The sequence below is a fragment of the Lissotriton helveticus genome, chromosome 8 (assembly GCF_964261635.1).
Source record: "Lissotriton helveticus chromosome 8, aLisHel1.1, whole genome shotgun sequence".
NCBI classification, from domain to species: domain Eukaryota; kingdom Metazoa; phylum Chordata; class Amphibia; order Caudata; family Salamandridae; genus Lissotriton; species Lissotriton helveticus.
Window position 1 is genome coordinate 882,476,025 of NC_136069.1, and position 17,954 is coordinate 882,493,978.

Sequence of the window (17,954 nt, forward strand, 5' to 3'; positions counted from 1 at the left end):
CAAGTATTGGAAAACAGATGTTGTACCATCTTTGGATGAATGGTATGAGAAAATGAAGAGAGTAAGGAAAAGCGAATTTATATATGCACAAAGGATTGGGGGACTGCGCAAATTTGAAAAAATATGGGGGACGTTTTTTTTATTACATTTCTATGTATGTTTCTGGATATGAAATTTCTTCTTTCAGGTCTTATCCTTTTTTCTGAGATGATGTAATATTTTATTATTTGTTCTTCAGCATATATTTGTGTTTTCTCTTTGATTTTTTTAAATTAATGTGATGAATGAATTGTCAAGTTCTGAATAAAAACATTTAAAAAAAAAAAAAGAGTCTGTGGTCATTCAAATTAATAAAGGTAAATGTAATTTCTACCGATTCTGCTTGCAACCTGATCTATTGACTAGAGGAAATTGAAAACTAAGGTGATATGGTTTGGTAAGAAATGGGGGTAAAGGTAAATTTTATCATAAGGTAAATAAGTCCTGATCACCAGTGGTGATTATCAGCTTATGTTATGTGTGTTTTATGGGCCCAGGTGAGTATGGTAGTTTATGAGTAACCCAAGGTGGTAGTCTCGCTGCATCACTCCTAGGCTGCAGGACTGCAGAGCATTCTAAGTAGTGCTATTTGCTTCTCCTTCACCCTGGAGCATTGTGGCACTCTTGGAAGTGTAGTTCTCTCCCAACATGACGTGGGACAATGTCCTTCAGTCCCTCTGTCTCCCCTGTTCTTTAACCTAATGATCACCTTCTGCCAGAGCAAATGAAGAGCTTATGAATTACCATCCCATGGATGCTAAGATTCATGCTCCCAGGAAGTGGGAAATGGGTACCCTTTCAACTAGCTCCCCTTTCTCTCTTTCTCAGAAGAAACAACAGTGGTCTGTCCAGAGCCTTCCTTTTTCCCAGAAAGGCTTCCTCCTTTCATTGATTCCAAAAGGTAGTCCTTCCAAAGTTCTCAGAGTGTCCTTCTTCTCATGAGGAAGACATTCTGCAAAAGCTTTATATGGTTAGAGCTCTTGACATCTATTTGGATAAATCTCAGGTTTCCAGTAATCGGACAACCTCTTTGCGACTATTGGAAAGTCAGGTTTAGGGAAAGAGGCCTCCTATACACATCAGATAAGATTTACTAATCTGGGCCTTGCTCCCTGCTGCAGACTTTGTGGCCATTGTTGTTGGGAGCCCAGGACACCGCGCTAACTTCTGTAGCGCCAACGCCCGTACCGCAGGTCAGTTCCCGGGTGGAGTAGGAGTGGGACTATGTTTCCCAGCGTCCCCCTACCGGCGCCCAGCACCATCGTCAGCGGAAAGCGCCAGGAGGCGCTTAAGAACAGCGAACGCCTCCCGCAGCGTGTGTATCCTCAGCTTTCCACCCGGCCTTGCTCCCTGCTGCAGACTTTGTGGCCATTGTTGTTGGGGGCCCAGGACGCCCCTATAACCTCTGTAGCGCCAATGCCCGTACCGCAGGTCAGGTCCCAGGCAGAGTAGGAGTGGGGCTACGTTTCCCAGCGTCCCTCTACCGGCGCCCAGCACCATCGTCAGCAGAAAGCGCCAGGAGGCGCTTAAGAACAGCGAACGCCTCCCGCAGCGCGGGACAAGTGCGGGCGTGCCCGGGCGTGGTGCGGGCGAAGCCTGGGCCAAGGTCGGGCCCGTCCGTGCCCGTCAGGGGCCGAAAGAGGTCTGGCTGGGCCACCCCTTTAATTGCGTCTATGGATCAATAGAACTCCCAGTATCAGATGATACTCCAAAGAAGGTCGGGGGTCGGACCTGTAAGTAACATCCACAGGCCCTGAACTCCACCGTCAAGCCACAGGAGGTGGTCGAAGAGTGGGCGTGCAGGACCGAGACATTCCAGATTCTCTTCCAATCACAAGGTACTGAGCATTTTCCCCCTAAAGAGGGCTATTCTCGTCACATTTTGGATCTGTCGCCATTATTCGTGAGATGAGTAAACGCAAAGATGTAAGCTCAGTTGTGGGTGGGGGGTAAAGGGGTCTCTGGACGCTTTCCTAACAAGGGCTTAGTCCCTTTTAACCCACGAAATACAGTTAACAGAAAAGAGACTCTCCTTGGATAAGCTAATAGAATACAAGAGATCCTCCATGGGCTCTATAGCCAGGTGCCCATCCCCCCTTACTGGGATCCCCCTGGCCAACATAACACGGTAGCCAGTACCAACACAAAGGCTATACATCACAATATCCCATCACCACTGGGGGTGGACTCATCTCCACAAGCCATTGAGTCACTGGATGATGACCCTAAGCAGACACAAAATACCATACACAAAGAGGAAGGTACTACAGGCCGCATTTCTATGACACCCGATCTAGTAGGGTCGGGGGAAGAGGAGGACGTGATACCTATAGATGTGCCAGATAAAAGACTCACCCCAAGGGTCAGCGGCGAGGTGGTTACTCGATCCAAAAAGGCTCTGCAGGCCAAGGGTACATTAAACATGATCACCTCTTTAGCTGACGCCAAGCCCCCAGGTAATAGCTTAAGGAGAGGGGGACAACACACTCCGAAATAACCTAAACAGAGGGGAGGAGCCAAAGCGAAGGGGGCCAGTGAAGAAGGGGCACCCACAACCTCTACCCAGTGTCTGAATTGCAAAGAGTTAGTGACCTCGCAGGGAAGGGACAGATAATTATTGTCAAAGCTGGATATCATATTAACTTCCCATTTAGGGCCCTTGTACGAGAGGCTGAATGTGATAGAGGGGCAGCTGTCGCGGCTACTCACACAAGGTAGCATCATGGCCCCACTGGAGAGGGGCCCAGGGTCTAACGGGGTGGGGGATGTTGAGATTAGTACACACCCCAAGGTAGCACACATGAAAGATTGCACTGGAGGGGCAAGCAACGAACATGCCCAGCCCACGTCTAGGAAAGAGGTGGCAAAGAAGAACCCACCAGAGGGAACCAACATGAGCAAGGACCGAGGCCCACCTAGCTCTAAGGAAGACAATGGGCAGACAAGGGAGGAGAGGCTAGAGTATAGACCCAACACCCTTCCAGCAACTAGATCCCCTGAGGGTAGACCCGCTAAACCTGCCGAAACAGGGTCATTAGCAGCGGATCAGGTACTGAACACCCGGGCTTTACCCGTACTAGACCTCCCACCGGCTCCAAGCCCCTAGACCGTGGTTTTGACAGGGATCCCGGCATGTAGAGACTAGAGGGAAGAAACCGCATGCTCACTGGCTGGCCAATAATTTAGGATTTAACATTATAAATCATAGACATATCCTAATGGCACGAAGAGTGTCATGGATCAGAAATAGCAGGAAGGGTTTCCCGGGAGATTGCGTAATTTCAAACTTTAGGTACTCGGCGATGGCCAGAGAACTATTGAACATCCAACAGAAGGGTACCTACCAGGAGGAGGGCGGTACTAGCATTAGATTGCTCCCACTCAGCTTCTTTTCAAGAGACCTGAGGCACCCTTTTAACTGGGAAGACTCTAGTCGAAACCCTTCGAGGTCAATTTGGGGGGGTCGCCCAGTACTGTTACTTAATCGTTATGCGCCACTCCAAAGTGTTTCCACTCTAAGCGAATTAGACTGACTGACTGGGGGGTCAGCACCAGTAAAAGGGGCGGAACGGGAGGATGTGCACCACAACAGGGACAAAGGAGGGATAGTTGTGGAGATGGCTGTGGTGTCAACATCGCATTTCAGTCTTGGAGCCCCGAGCACGTTGGACGCAGAGACAAATCCATGCAGATTAGCTGCACCTTTAAGTGTGCATATCGATCAAAGGCCCAACCCCCCACTAGTAGGAGGGCAGGGAAAGATTGATATAATCTCATGGAATATAGCAGGTCTGTCCATTAAACTAATTAACCAGGACTGGTCAGGATACATCAGGAGATTCCACATTATTTGCCTGCAAGAAACTTGGGAGGTAGATTGTAGCGCACTAGCACTGGAAGGCTATAAAATGTATTTAGTCCCAGCACGTATATCCTCATCAGGGAGAGCCAAGGGAGGCCTAATCACTTATGTGGACCTGAGGTTACAGGGGAAATGGGAGGACCTATCCTGGGACTCAGACTGCACAGAGGGAATAAGGTATATGAACAAGGGACTAAAATTAATTTGTATTAACTTTTATAATGCCATCATGGGAGGACAGACCCTAGCTAGCATGACAGAGCTGGAACATAGAATGGCAGGAGTTGAAGCGCTTGGGGTTGCAAGCGGTCAATTGGTGTTACTGGGAGATTTTAATTGTCATTTGTGCCCCCACTTGATTAGTAGTGTGGGGGAATGGTCTGCTTGCCAAAGGGAAGAGGGACTGCATATGGAACACACCAGGGAGGGATCTGAGTTAAGTAAGTTGCTGGGCATATACGCCCTCACTCACACGATGGATCTGACTGGAGCACACGGGGACCATTGTATCCACCCAACCTTTAAAGGCAAGGGAAAGGTCTCTGTTATCGATTTTATTTTTTGCCGAGCTCCTTAAAGTGCCGGATTATAAGTTTTAATGATGAGTTTAGCGCCTTCAGTGATCATAATCCTCTGGTGTTGATCTTAAGGGACCCTGATTCAGTCAAGCACCCGCATCGTGAGCAGATCGGAGGCTCTATTATAGCCACCGACCAGGGAAGGAGACTGAGATGTGCTAACACCAATTGTGAAAAATGTTATAGGGCACTACTCACAGAGAAAGACCAGCGGGTCTGGAAGTGCCTAGATACATCAGTAGAGGGGGTGAATCTAATCACTGCATATGAGGGAGTTGAACAATGCATCGATGGCCTGCTTAGGCGTAGAGAGGATGAGGATACACGGAGGTGGTTCGATCGGCAATGCTCTAGCGCCTTGAGAGAACTGAAGGCAGCCTTAAAGACTGTCCCCGTAGATAAGACAATGGTGTCCACTTGCCAAGGGAGGTACAAACAGGTACTAAAACACAGTAAAACCTTATTGCAACACCAGGCCTGGGCGAATTTGAGGGAAGCAACCGAATCAAGGGATATGACCGCATTTTGGAACATATTAAATGAACCTTGCTTCCAAGACAAGAACAATTCCAAGCTTGCATGCCACGTCCTGCCAGAGGCCTGGGTGGAGCACTTTCAAGGCCTCTATAATCATGATAGTATGAGCAATCAAGCTGCATCAGTAGAGATAGGAAATCGAAGGGTTGCCCAAACCCCTTTCTCTCTGGGTGAGATAAAGTCGGGAATTGAGGGTCTAACCCGGAATAAGGCACTGGGTCCGGATGGGATCCCCCCAGATCTCCTATTGACTCAGATAGACTTGTGGGTGACTATTTTAACAAGCGTGATAAACACAGCAGTGGAGTCAGGCATGCCTTCCTCCTGGTCCACTGCGATAATTGTGCCGATTTTTAAAAAGGGCAATAAAGACAACCCACAATGTTACAGGCCTATCTCCTTCATCGATGTAACAGTGAAAGTCATGGGGGGCTATTCTCAATCGGCTTATGGACTGGGCAGACGAACACGACATCATTTCGGACATACAGTACGGTTTCAGGCCAGGTCGTTCAACCTCTGATCAATGTCTCAACCTTTATCTCCTGGTAGCCAAGTACACTGTCGCTAGTGATGAGACGGTGTACTTGGCTTTCATGGACCTCACAGCAGCATTCGACCGAGTTAATCGCAAGAAACTGTGGGAGCTTTTGGGGGCCATGGCCGTCGACACAGGACTGGTCAATATTCTAAGCACCCTGCATCAGTACACCTCAGCCCAGGTCAGATACAATGATGAGAGAGACACTTCCGATCTCTTCCCTTGCTCTAGGGGTGTGCGACTGGGTTGCATCCTGGCGCCTTTTTTATTTACTTTATATATTAATGGTTTAGACAAGGCACTAGGGCCCAGATGTAGGTAAAATAGATTTACCGATTTTTAATTACCGAATTTTACCGATTCAGTAATTAAAAATCAGTAAATATAAGGGGTGGATATGTAGGTATTCCAGATGTGCTGGAATACCGATTCTGAAGAATTCGGTATTTACCGATTCCGTAAATACCGAATCGGTAATGCCCATTCATTCCTATGGGCTTTGAAGCCCATAGGAATGAATGGGCATTACCGATTCGGTATTTACCGAATCGGTAAATACCGATTTGCACAAGGGTGCAGGGGGTGTCACTTTGACACCCTCTGGCACCCCCAAAACAGGCTCGGGTGCCATGTGGCAGGCATACATGCCCTAAGGGCAGGTCTGCCTGTCACATGGCATAGGTGTGCATGCACACATGTGCATGCACACCGGAATCGGTATTTTACCATCAAATTAAATTTGATGGTAAAATACCGATTCTGTAAGGCCTCTGGGACTCTGAAGAGTCCCACCTACATCTCGGTGCCTCAGAATCGGTAAATTTACCGATTTTTTATTTTACCGAATCGGTAAAATTACCGAATCGGTAATTTTACCGATTCGTTAAAATAATGCCCCCTACATACCTGTCACCAATATACCGGTCGGTAACGGCCAAAAATACCGATTTTCGGCCGTTACCGACCGACCTACATCTGGCCCTAGGAGCCTCATTTATGAGGCCTTGCGTCAGTTTTGCGCTTCCAATGCGTCACTTTTTGTGACGCATCGGCGGCGTAAAACATGCCTCCTGTTGCGCACTATTTACAAAGTGACGCATCTAAGCAGATGCGTCACTTTGTAAACCCCTGCGCTACATTATACCTGCGTCAGGTATAATGTATGCAGAGGGGGCGTTCCCCCGCAAAAAGCCTCGTAATAGTGACGCAGTGAAATCTATGAGATTTCACTGCGTCACTTTTAGGACGCTGTTGCGTCAAAATCTTGCACCTGCCTCACAGCAGGCGTAAGACTGACGCAAGCCCTTTCACTTGGGGCTTTCCCCATGTGAAAGGATGCATTGCTGGAGTAGCGTCACTTTTGTGACACACTCCAGCAATGCGTCACTTTTGCGCTTACAGATACGTCAGAAATACTGACGTATCTGTAACTCCTTGCGACATGATGCGTCATACATTAAATATGACGCATCAGGAATGTCGCAAGGAGTGCGCACTGAGAAGTGACGCATCGCTGCTTTCACGCAGCGATGCGTCATTTCTCATAAATGAGGCCCTAGGAGTACTAGGGGTGGACTGTCCGAGGATAGGCAGAAGAGGGATTCCTGTTCTGCTCTACGCGGATGACGCAGTGCTTCTGTCACGCACTGAGCGGGGCCTTCAGCACCTCATAGACGCTTTTGTCATCTTCATGGAGAACCTGGACCTGTCTGCAAATCTCCCAAAATCATACATCATGGAGATGGGAAAAAGGCCAGGCAGGAAATTTAACTTTAGGGTCGGCACCCACTGTTTGATAAAAGTGCAGGCATTTTCTTATCTGGGAATTTTTTTTGACAGCCGCACCAGGTTTAACATACTGTCAGATGAGAATTGCAAATCTCTTTTAGCTCCTCTGGGGCAATCATGAACTTGTACAATGCCATCTGCAACGCCAAAACACTATAAGGCAGTGATGTTTGGGGCTTCATCGACCCTTCAAGGATTCAAATTGAAGAAAACAAATTCCTACGATGGTTACTTAGAGTCCCCCAGAGCACACCTTCCCACTTGACACACGAAGAGCTAAGTCTCACTTACGTTAGAGCTAGGATTGCATTGAAACCTCTCACCTGCTGGCTTAAAATATGGACTAACCCTGAAGCGGATTTAAGCCAGCAGATAATAACAGATTGTATAACCAGGGAACACGGGCATAACATCCCCTGGCTTAAATATGTAAGGGAGACCCTGTCTGGCCTGGGCTATGCTGACTATTTTAACAACCCGAGAAATCTGGTTGCCCGGGATAAGGCGATTGTCAAGTCCGCATTTCTACAGTACAAGGCTTCCATTAGGGAAGACATAGAGATGGCAAAGCCATCTGTGAGAGCCCACCTCCTGGCTAAATCTAGCCCAGGTATGGAACCATATCTGTCTTATTTTTATAATGCTCAGGACAGATTTTTAATGACCCGATCTAGGTTGAACCTACTTCATCACACACTGGGGTTTCCTTCGGGGTATATAACATCCAATGAGCTGAGGGGCCCCTGCGGCTGCGACTATAAGTCTCCGCAGGACACGCTCCATTTTGTTTTGTTGTGCCCCTATTATGCTCACCCAAGGAAGTTATTTTTAAAAAGTATTTTAAAGAATGCTAGGTTCAAACACACAAAGGTGGCTCTGTTGTTTTTAAAATTGTCCGAAGAGGTTTTTACATTTTTTTGCACTATTAACTTTTTAAGGATGGACGTACGATTGAGAAACACTAAAGATGTGGGATGATGGCACCGGTTGCTAAATTTGTGCACTAGTACTCATGATGTTTTTTTTTTTATATAAATGAATTTTGTTTTAGGGGGGCTCTCATCCCGATATGCTTGTTTTATACTTTCCTTGTTCCATTCCTTACCCATTTTGAATGTAATCTGTTTAGGAGTTTTAGACTCTCTAATTTTTAGCACAGTTTTTAATTTTATCATCTGAGATGAATTGTATAGTTACTTGTTAACACTTTGTATTAATTGTATTGGTACTCGGTAGTAAGGTCCCAAGCCTTGTGCCTTTTAATTGTATTGTACTTCTATGGTATTGTTGCATACCGAATAAAGTAATTTGATGATGATGACGATGATTTATTAATGTTTGCAAAATATAGCCATGACAAGTTTAAAACAGTAAATATGGATTAAAAGAGAAGCCAATTTCAAATACATACCAATAAAATCCAATAACATCATCCAATTAGCAAAAAGCATCCACATTGAAATTCCTTCAAGTATATAATTTATATTACACTGACAGATGCCTTAGGAAGAAGAGCTATCAACGCAGATAAAAAACAGCATTTCAGGCTACACAGAATTCAAACAGAGAATGTAATGATTACACTATGCAAGACAAGCGCTGGGCTCTGCTCTGGCTCTGCCAGGCATAAAAACAACAACACAGACTATAGCATGAACTACACATAAAAGATAATCAACTGTATGGATTATATCATTATGTATCTCGAGCACTGAGCAAAATCTTACACTAACTCTTTTCTCACAATAACCCAATTGCCATCTGTCTTTTAACACAATAATAAAGCATTGTGATAGGAACCTATTCCTCAGTACACAAACAGGGCGCAAGCCAGGTCTGTCTTGGGCCACAGGTGTTTGTGCAAAGAAGCAAAAAGTGTTATATTGTATCTTTGCCTATCAAATGTGCATGCATAATCATGGGACTGAAGTGCAACCCATGTAGAATGATAGACTCTAGTTTAAATAAAATCCTACTCTAAACTTTATATATAATGTACACGTAATTTCCGGTTGCTGCAAGTCTAAATATGGTAATTTTCAGCATATCTTGTTTGTTGCTCATGGAAATGGACTCTCCCCACAAGTAATGATTGGTATGAGGATGAGTGGGACAAGGAGTACTGACGAGTACCGTAAGTAATCTGCCCATTATTAACAATTCATGCAAAAACAGAGAAGAAAACAAGGCGGGCAGAGTCCTGATGACCATAATGACAATATGTTCCTATTTAGATTTGATAATGCTTGTGAAAGGGCTGGGCCCATAAGTTCTAGCTCCATTCTAGAGTTACTATCCGGTGGTTCTTTTTCGCAACATCAATGTATAAAGGGGAGAAAGGTAATTAGGAGAGCAATCAATGAGCCAATATCCTCCTTTGAATACATATTAACCCCGCGGACAACTACTTAAGGTTAGTTAGGTTTATTACAAAGTCAAAAATACTCGGACATAAAGACGCCTCAGTACAAGAGTGTAGAAATACAATGAAATTAGCATAAAAACAAATATGTGCATCCAGTTTAAATGGTGTAGCATAAACAATATAGGCAGTTAAAGAAGTAAAATACAGAAAATCAGGAAGCATGAGTCCAAATTCCCCTGCATCGAGGGTTGTTGAGTGAAAAGTGTTAAAGCTAGCCCATCTCTAACACTAAAATGACATACCTATATAAGCATTTTAGGAAGGAAAAATAAAAGGTGTCAGCACATGGACTCTCCCTAAGAAGTCTCTCCATGATAAATGGGTCAAGTAGCATGAAGCTACCAAAGACAGAGCTCATTCTAGGATGCACTCTCCCTGAAGAAAAAGGAAAAAATGGCACACTACCCTTAATTCCAAGACCAATTATTCACAGGTAACATTCCCATGGTGTCATGCAAATCATGCCATCTGCCCTGGGTACAGTCCTGAAGGAAAGATTCCATGATGTTGACGGTAAGCTTCTGTTATCTGCAATTTGTCCTTGGTACCCAGGCCTTCTCCTGTGTGAAGAACAACAACCTTTCTTCATTGACTCAAGCCACGCAATTGTAACTTCTTCTTTCCTGGCTTAGCTAGTAAAACAAAGACATTATACTATCTAATGAGAGTGCTTCTTTCACCTGCAACGCAAAACATGAGAAAAAACTAATGCTACAACACACATGAAATTTAAACTGGTAATTCCAAAGCCAGAGTTTTCAGGGACTTGCATTTCAGGCCTACAAATTCAGGTAACATAAGAAAGTATAATCTAAACTTTTACGAGCTGACATAACTTTAAAGCAATTTCAACTAATGCATTTTCCTATGTATGGAGTGATATACTTAATAAGCACATCTAACACATATATAATTTTCAATTGCATGACATGAGTTCTTCGCGTTAGAGTTTTCTGCTAGTTTGATTAATTTTCTGCGTATGCACTCTCCATGTTCCCTTTCAAATGACCTAAATACATCACGTTTCCATGTTAATTCGTTTCACATTTCTAACACTTCACGTTAATACAAGTGATTATATGTGGGTGCGCTCTAAACGTGATTATGATGCACGCACCCCTGCAATAAAATGAGATTTCTACTTCATGAGTTCCCCCATCTGATGACGTTGAGTCATCACAAACACTCCAAAATCCATGCAGAGTAGACCGACCTAAACAGATTTTGTAGCTAATCTCCTCTGTCTGAACTCCTCGAATTGCTTCAAATTCTCGTAATGACTGTCCTGCAGTCTTTCCACCCTTCTTTGCCTTTCCCCTATGGAATTCTCCTCCTACTTTTTCTTGTGCCACTTGTATGCCCTTATCATCCCTACCAATATAAAAACACAGATCACAACAAATATTATTGGATTCAAGATGTATTCAAAGATTCCACTTCCTAAGTCTGAAAACCAACTTTTGACTGCACCAATCCCTTTGCAATCTTATCCCACACTCCTTTAGCTCCCAGATCTTGTATCTCATGATGTATATCAGTGATGTTATTACTATATCCCCTCATATCTTTACTTCTATCAGGAATATAAGTACAACACTGTTGGACCTTCATCTTCCGACAGACTCCGCCTGCTTTTGCCAGTAACACAACTAAAGCAAGACTGTTCTGCATCACCATTGCTCTTATCGAAACCAGTTCCCCATCTATGAGTAGCAAAGACTGGGCTGTGTTGACAGACAACTTATCCATGATAGTAGGTAGCCTTCTAATCTTGATGTCATTCGATGCCACTCCTAGACTAGGTATTATTGCTCCAAATATATCTCCCTTCATGAGCACTCAGTTCACGTTTCTCTTGTTTGTCCGATCTTTTCTCCAAACACTCCAGATCCTCCATATGATAGATCTTTGGAAACACAACTGCCACAAAACAAGTGCTATACCATTTGCTTGATAGTCAAACATATGCATTATTCCTGCCTACAAAATACACTCCTGGTATCATTCGAACTGACTCTTGCAGAAATGTTTTCCACAGACCATTCACTAGAAAGATATGGTCATACACACTCTGACCCATAAATACAGTATCATAATGGCTCTGAACTTTATATATGCAAAGCTTGCCTCGTTGCTTCCAATCTAGAGCTATAGGACCAGAGCTTCCCTTAGCCTTGTGAGCTAATTCTTCATTGGTCCATTCAGAATTCTTGTCCTTGTTGTCAAACTTACCAACGAATCCCGTATGTTTCTCTTCTATTTGATCCGTGAATTTATTTTCTATATCTGATATTATGCAAGTTAGGTTATATCTAGGCAAGTAAGCGGTGTATAATGTTCCTGTGGGTGCAAAAGAATTCTCTATTCTCTCTATTTGCTCATAAGAATCGCATTTGTTCAGATGTTTGTAGACTGGTATTTCTGAGAATACTGTATCATAATTTGAGAAGTAATACTCAAAATGGCTTATACCATAAAACATACTGAGGAGTAAACTATAACGAATGCCATAAGTCAAGGGTGGGTGGTAGTAGTGAATCGCCTCCTCGACTGAACCAGGCAATTGCATGCACACATATCAGTCTCTAACTTCCATAGTGTCAACAAGCTTGTACAACCACTTAGCATAAGCATTCAGCTTGTAATCCCCTTTGGACAAATCAGCATGAAGAAAGTGACTTATTTGTTCTATTAATTCTACAATTCTACATTCTAATTCTAATTCTACAATGACTTCTTAATGTCCCCAGGGTTCCAGGATATAATGGAACAATTTATGGGACCAACCCATTGCACACTATCCTGTTTCCCTACGACAACAAGCGAGGAAGTACACAAACTGTTACTTTCTATAAAAACCGGCTCAACTACAGACCCTTGTCCGCCCACTATTATGCACCAGTCTGCTCAGACGATTTGTGCTACTCTTACTCCTCTTACAGAGGGAGAGGTGTGGCGCCGCGGCCAGGGCGACTGACGCTGGTATCTGGGGATCACGGTTCGATCCCCGGCTCCGGCGGCAGGTTAGCCCAGCACCATGTGACTCTGGGCAATAGCTTGCTTAATCTTCCCGACGGCCCCCAGCGCCTAGAGACCCTTACGGGTGATTGTGCGCTTTACAAATGTGGATTATTATTATTAAATCAAGTCCTGGTATCAGGCTGTTACCCAGAGATTTGGAAAAAAACATTCATCACACCCCTTTAAAAGAAACCTAACCTAGACCCGTCTGAATTAAAAAACGATCGGCCTTTTGCCGACTTACCAATCGTGGCCAAGATTCTGGAAAAATCGCTAAACACAACATTGACCGATTATCTAGATGCTAATAACTTATTGGACACCTCCCAGCATGGCTTCTGTGCACGCCATTCCACTCAATCTGCATTGATTCTTGCCGCCGAGGAGATCCATAGGGTGGTGGACGGGGGGGAAGGACGGTCCTCGTGCTCCTGGATCTATTGGCCACGTTTGACACCGTGAACCATACGGTTCTGGTGCAGCGGTTGAGGGGTGTTGGGGTGGAGGGGGCCGCCCTGGCCCTCCTGTCTTCCTTCCTGGAGACAAGAGAGCAGAGGCTGCTCTGGGATGGCCTGCAATCAGACAGTTTCCATCTCCCATGCGGTGTCCCACAGGGGTCCGCCCTTTCTCAGACAATGTTCAACATCTACATCACCCCGTTGGCTAATCTCATGAAAACGCATGGTTTTGCCCTGGTCTCCTATGCTGATGATTCTCAACTTGTCATCTCTGTTACTAATCAGCCTGAGAACACAGCTGCCAGGTCCCATGCCTGTCTCACTGAGATTATGGCCTGGATGAATCATAGCTTCCTGAAAATAAACACAGACAAGACAGAGGTGATGGAATTTGGCCGGGCCAGCCCTTGTGGAATAAGACCTGGTGGCCAACTGAGGCTGGAGAATGCCCTCGTTCAGTAAATAGGGTCAAGAACTTAGGGATCATCTTTGATGATAAACTGAATTTTGGTTCCCAGGTTAATAGTCTTACTTTATCTTGCTTTTTCTTATTAAAAAACGTTGAGAATTTTTTTTCCATACATCACTCTAGATTTGCAAAAGACGGTGATGGTGGCACTTCTTCTATCCAAGTTAGATTACTGTAATGCCCTGTTTCCGGGCATTGACAAATTCTAGCTGAGAAAAGTGCAATCTCTTCAGAATGCTGCAGCGAGATTACTCCTGGGCATACCCAGAAGACAGTCAACCTCTGCAGGAATCAAGTCTCTCCACTAGCTTCCCATTAAACAGCATGTGGAATTCAAGTCTCTCAGCCTTGTGTACAAGGCAATTTATGGGGGGGGGTGTCAAGGATATTAAAAAAAATGTTCCATCATACACTCCCTCACATGCTCTTAGATCAGCCAGATTGGGCCTCATTAAGACCGTAAAGACTAGTCGGGCAAGATGGGGTGGCAGGGCGATTTCACAATGCGCAGCAAAGCTCTGGAACAAAATGCCACTGTCTATGAAGCTCCAATCCAACTTGCAGATCTTCAGGAAGAGCCTGAAAACATGGCTGTTTACTTCCGCATAGGTTCTTGTTAACATAGGGCACTGTTCTTGCTTACACACCTCAGGGCCAAGACACCACGGCAATCAAGCGCTATATAAGTATATAAACATAAACATAAACATTAAGGCTTTTTCTGATCGTGGTGTGTACCCTCTTTTAAGGCAGTAGTGGTAGGTGTAGATGTCACATGTACCCCCACTCCATGTTCCTCATCTTTGTGTGCACTTAAAATGGACACAGTAATGACTACAGCTATTACTATAATTAATCCTACAATGAGTGTACCTATATTACATTTTTGCCTACCATTCGAATTTCCAGATTCAACACACAGAGTCTCTTTTCTCTGCCTCTTATTCACGTATAACAAAGTCCTTGAGCAACATTTTCTTTAAAGTCTTGGAAAGTTATTTTTATACAGTCTCTTATACTATATTTACACATCTTTGAAGACTTCCCTAGCCCTATCTCTTCTTCTAGATGAAAAGTCCCTAGTTTCAGTCTTCTTCGACGTTAACTTCTTTTCAAACAAATTATGTACAGTTCAAAGTTCAATTTACATCCCTTAGGATGTCATAGCCATTCTCCTCAATGACTCATTGTAGCAGTTCAGCTCTCAATGCTGCAATCTCTTGAGGGGACTGTGGTGCTCAAAAGCTTGGGAATGCAATGTCTTCCATAATCAGAGTCTATAAGCCACTCATCCTTCGTGGAAAAGGCACAGTCAATGACAGAAGTGCATTAGCCTCGATTCAAGGAACTCAGCAAGTTCTCGAAATCAGGATCGAAATCTGAGACCTCGCTCTTACCGGCATCTGTAACCAGATAAGTCCACTCGGGAGAGGAATATGTGTGACACGGCACATAAGCTCTCCTGGACCTTCCCGCACCTTCTGTGGTTTTCTCAGCTTCACTTAGATCAGACTCTAAAGACTCATCTATTGATGAAAGTTCTCTTTCAGGTGCAAGTCTCAGATTCCTCCTCCTCTGTGTCATAGGCCAGGTTTCATCTGAAGCATCTCTCTTCCCCAACTGCAATGACCACACGCCACACCAGTCTCTTCTGCTAACTTAGACTTTATACCAATTGCAATGTTACTGTCTCCCTCAGAGTCTATACCAGGGTCTTGTGTAGCTTGACTCCCCTCTGATTGACCTGGTGTCTATCCTGCCTCTTCAGGATCCTCCACAGCTTGGCTTGTCCTCTACAGTGGCCCCTCAGTCATAGCTGGAAATGCTTCTGGGAGAGGAGCTGTTTCATCCGAGGGATCTGTGACTCGTCGGGTATGGGAAGCGTGGATCCAGTTCGGTATTCTGCCACACTTCACAGTAGTATTTGTCACCAGTATCACATGGCATGGTCCACGCCACCAAGAGTCAAGACAGTTTTTCCTCACAGGTTTTCTTGGCTCAGGTCGTGGCAGAAGTCCTATGTGCAGTGACTGATTCAACCTGATGAGAAACAGAAAGAAACACATTAGCCAAACCCTTATAGTAGTCAAGGACCAAATCATCTGCGATGTTCACTAATGAAGCCGTTGGAACAGCAGGAAAATGTATTGCTCGTCCTATCACTACCTCATGAGGCTCCAACCCAGTTCTCCTGTCGGGAATACTGTGCAAACTCATTACACCAAAAGCAATGCATCAGGCAATTTCAGGGATGCTGAGGCACACACTTTGCTAGCCTTGATTTTAAGGTGCTGTTGTTCTGCTCTACAATTTGTGATGCCACCAGCTTGTAACTACAATGCAGTCTTTGATCCACACTCAAGTCCATGCACAATAGCTTCATGACTTTGTTATGGAAGTGTGTACCTTTATGCGATTCCAATGTAGTTGGAAATCCGAATCTAGGAATGAGTTCCCTAAGCAACAACTTCACTACTGTGAGCCTATCACACCTTCTAGTCGGGTAAGTTTCAACCCATCGAGAAAAGATGCACACAACAGGAGGCAGGATATATCTCAACCCATTACACCCAGGCATCTCAGCAAATCCATCAGGATCCGATTGAAGGGACCCCCTGTCGATGTGACTTAAGGCAACAACAGCCTTCTTCCCAGCATTTATTTGTTGGAACATGATACACCAATGACACACAGCTTCTGCAATCACTCGAAACCTAGAATTGAACAAGTCTGTCGAAACAGTCACCCCATTGCATCCCTTTCTATATGAGCTGCTCCAAGGTATCTTCCTTGCCATTGGGTGTACCAAACAATCTGGTATTTCTGCCCTGCCATCAACTGACACCCACATGCAATTGTCTCCTTTCTCCCAACCAGTTCTGATCCAACCCGCTTGTTCCTTGTCCGAAGCTTCCATTTGCAAACCTTTCACTTTATCCCATGTGTCAGCAACAACTAGCATCATGCTGAGTTCAGTCTTCTCTGTATTCTCACCAGTATATTCCCCATTGAAAACACATGCATGAATAGCACAGAAACTAACAATTTTGCCTGCGTACCTCTTTCCTGTAGTAACAAAGTAATCTCACCTTTCATGGGATGCACACTTAACAACAGTCTCTTCTCTTGGCAGTTGCAAAGCTTCCAGCAGTTGTCCCTCATATTCCCCATTCCTAATCAGAGAACCTGATATTGTTAGGAACCCTCTCTGTGACCCTAGCTTTCCTCAGTCATGATCCACAACAAAACTGCACTGGCTGTTGGTATAAATTGTGATTTGAATATGATCGGAAACGAGGTATGCATGGGTCAAGGCAATGATTTCGGCCACTTGAGAAGAGTGTACTCCCTTTAAACAAGCAGCTTCCACCACTCGAGACATGGTACACACATCGCACGCTGCCCTCAGAGGACCTTCATTGTCTCTTAAGCATGAACCATCAACAAAAGGGACTTGATCAGGATCAGACAATGTCAGGTTTCGATTTTATGCAAAGCTCAGTGACATCCAAACAGTCATGGTCTTCACATTCTCACCCATCAGCATTTGAAACAGACAGCAAGGTAGCAGGATTTAGCACAGAACAATGCTTCAGGGTAACATTCTCAGCAGCTAGTAATACTTCCTTTTTATCTTGTCAGACTGTTATTTGTCAAATGCTGTGTTTTGGTTCTCGTCATCAGGAGCACAACAGAATGTTGTACATACACTGTAAGAAGATGACCCATCACAATGCTTTCACATTATTCAATACCAACTCCTGTGCAGCAATGGATTTGAGGATCTGATGTGGCTAAGAAATAGGACACTGGCATACGGGCGCCTCCATGTGTCTGGGTAAATACAAAAATGGCACAACCTTCGCGTTTGTGCCAGAATAATGAAAATGCTTTGTTGCAATCAGCCATTCCTAAAGCTAGCGCATGACACACACAATCTCTCAACACCAGGAATGCAAGCAAACAGTTATCCCAATGTAACGGATCGCACATATCCTTGTGGGTCAGCATCTGCAAAAGCTTCGCATCAAGGAGAAATTAGGAATCCACTGTCAGCAGTAGCTAACATTCCCAGGAACATCCTGACCTCTTTCTGTTTATTTTAGCATGATCGCCTCCACTCACTCTGGTGACACCTTCCTCTTGCCCTTTCCAGTTTAATGACCCAAATACTGCACTTCATTTGGACAGCACAGAAACTTTTGCCCATTGTCAGCCAGATGGATCAGTTAGGTA